Source organism: Neophocaena asiaeorientalis, unplaced genomic scaffold (assembly GCF_003031525.2).
Source record: "Neophocaena asiaeorientalis asiaeorientalis breed wild unplaced genomic scaffold, Neophocaena_asiaeorientalis_V1.1 scaffold961, whole genome shotgun sequence".
Lineage (NCBI taxonomy): Eukaryota > Metazoa > Chordata > Mammalia > Artiodactyla > Phocoenidae > Neophocaena > Neophocaena asiaeorientalis.
Genome location: NW_020173916.1, coordinates 31,089 through 34,354, shown reverse-complemented (window position 1 = coordinate 34,354; position 3,266 = coordinate 31,089).

Below are 3,266 nucleotides of genomic sequence, written 5' to 3'. Positions count from 1 at the left end.
TTATGAGAGGAGTTATTACTAATTTCTAGGAAATGTAAAAAAGAATCACCCATAAGACCATTGTTTTAGCCTTTTCCTCTCCTGTTAACATGTTTTGCTTTTGTGTTTGTGTTCTCCAGAAGCCATATTTACCTCTCTTACCTGTGCTTTGTATCCTTATTTAGGTAGGTATTTTATTGTTGTACCTTGGTTTTATAGTCAGCTCTTGGCTTTCATTTGGATTTCAAAGTTTTATATCTGAATCAAACTGCTGTTCTTCGCCACAGGGATTTAATTTCTCTCAATATGCCTCCCATACTTTTCATTGCCCACACTCTCTTCCATATGTTGTTTTAGATGATTGTGCTTGAGATCACAATCTACTTTTTTACTTTAGAAAATGTAAATTTGGGTAATTGATACGGCTAAAAGCATAGCTACACATTACCTAATGGTGGGTTATAATTCGGAAATCTTAGCGCATAAGGAATAAGGAATTTTACTGAACACTTACTATGGGCCTAGCACTGTGTCTGCTTCATAAGATAAAATCAGCCATGTGCCGGAACTGGCTTATACCAACTCACAAATGTGAATTTTGCACATCTCTTTCCAACGTCCAGTTCAGTGACTTCATGTCAGTAGCTTGAAATCCACCATGATAGGGGTATTTACACAACAGATATTGACAAATACTACAAATACTTTTTTTAAGAGAGCCAGTTGTTCAACATACCAATTGACACAATCTAATTATTTGATTTTAAAAATTCATCATTTTTACAGTCCTGCTACTCAATTATTGCTGAGTGAGCACTAAATACACTGTGAATTAAAATATAAAAGTTGTTTAAGGAAGCAGAATATTTATGACCTAGAAATATTTAAAAATCAGACCTTTAAAGTTGTTCTCAGGTGGCAACAAGTAGTTATTTTGTTGCAAAGTAAAACAATTTTTTTTCAACTTTTCTTTTTTTTTTGGCTGTGTCACGCAGCATACCAGATCTTAGTTCCCCAACCAGGGATCGAACCTGTGCCCCTTGCAGTGGAAGCACAGAGTCTTAACCACTGGACCGCCAGGGAAGTCCCATAACATTTCTTAAGTGCAAATATTTCTCCTATACAACACATTTACAATCACGCATTGTGAAGTCAATGAAGGATTATTCTATGGTAGTTTTCTGCTGGTATGTTAGTTCATAGTAATTTCTTAAGATATTTATGAAGACTGCATAAAAGAGTTCGTGACAGTTATTTTCAGCTAGCAAGTAAGATTTTAAAAAAAAATCCCACAAGGATGTATGGAAGGTAAGTTTGGTGTAGATTTTCACTATACTTCAATCATCAGGGGACAAGACGTTATAATCCACTTTTCCAGTACTGAATTAAAGTAAGCAGAATGTTTTACAGCATGAAATGTTTCAGACATAAAAATAGAGAGAGGATAATATTCAATATCATAAACTCCCTCTGTCTCTGTCTCTGTGTCTCCCCGCCCCCCACCCCATCTTCAGAGGTAGGTAGCTACCATCCTTAGTTTGGTGTTCATCATTAGCCAGCATATGCATATTTTACTCTAAATTATCCATTAAAAGTATAGAGTTTTGCACTTTTTAAAACTATACAAATGCTATCATCTTGCATCTATCTTGCAAGATTCATTGACGTTGACAGGTGAAGCCTGAGATCATTCATTTTAACTTCTAAATAGTATTTTATTGTATGATATTTCATCATCTAGTTATCTATTCTTCTGTTCATGGTCATTAATGTTGTCTCCAAATTTTTTACTCTTCCAAACAATGCTGTTATAAACATTCTGGCACATAGGTCTCCTTGAGCACATGTGTGAGTGTTTCTCTGGGGGAGACACTTAGAAGTGGAATTGCTAAGCCATACAGTATTCACTTCAACTTTATTTGCTATTAGCAAATTGTTCATCAAAGGGTTGTACCAATTTATGCACCAGTAGCACCATGTAAGAGTTCTTGCTTCATATTTTCTTCTAACACTTGGTATTTTTAGAAATACAGGCAGATTTTAAAGCTACTAATACTCATGTAAAATGGCTGTTTTGCATTGAATTCAGGTATTTTGAAACTGGTTCTAAATGTATAGGTATAGCTCTGTGTCTTCTCTAAGGTCAGTAAAGAGACCACTTTAGCTTCTAACATGAGATTCCAAAACATCCACTAGGATTTTTCCCTTTTAAGTCATTTTTGTCATGGTTGAAAAGTAACAGTTCACTTAGTTACTAAAATTTTATTTGTTCTCATAGCTTGCCATGTAAAAGAGCACATTCACTACCAAACTGAGATAAAAAGGAAATATTGACTTAGATAACTCTCAGCACGTCGAGCTCTCTTCATGCTTCAGATCTTTCTGACTTTCACTCCAGCCTGTTTTTATTTGTTTGGTTATTTTTGGAGTAATTGAGTTAGTGAGTCTATCTCAGAAATACTTAGATGAAACGTATCTTTGAAACAGTTTACATTTTATTTGGGTTTGGGCTTAAGGAAAGTTTCATTTACCTTAAGGAATTCATCTTCACAAAGTCCAGCTTCATTGGCTGTTCTCAATGCACATTATTAGTCCTATTTGGTGTACATTTGCTGAAATTATCTCTTCAGAATTTAAAGTGCAAATTCATATATGTGAAAATGAGGTGATCAACAAATATTAGGTAGTCCCTCACCAAGTACAAGGGAAAACTTTAGACTTGAGTGTGTCATGAGCTTTAATATAGAAAATACATTTTGAACTAAAAAGGAATTACTATTTTTTAAAAAGACTATTGTCACTTCTATTAATTTCCTTTTGAACAATATAAAGGGTTTACGTTTTGTCTGTGACACTGGTTGGTTTGTTTGTTTGCTGTCCTTGGGCAGGCCCCATAAGACCAACTGCAAACTGATCATTCCAAATCAACGCAGGGAAGTGTACTGAAAGGTAATAAAAATGACTTGTTTTGACAATTAATCGCTTGACACTTGATTCACTGAGCACTCTGGAGTCTACTGGTCCTAAGGGAAGCACGTTCCTGTGTTCTAATACCTACTACGAATAAGCATTTCTTTCAGAGAAAGTCTGTTAAGTGAAACTGGATTGATTTCTGACTAAACCTCAGACAAAATCACTGATCTAATTTCTTTTCAGGTGGAGCATTTCTCATACTCCCTTACACCTTCAACTATATACTCTGAAACTTTCTCTCTTCTTAAGAGAATACTGTAGCCTGGAAGTTGGGGAGGCTTTTAAAACAACTACATACTCTATATTGTGGGATT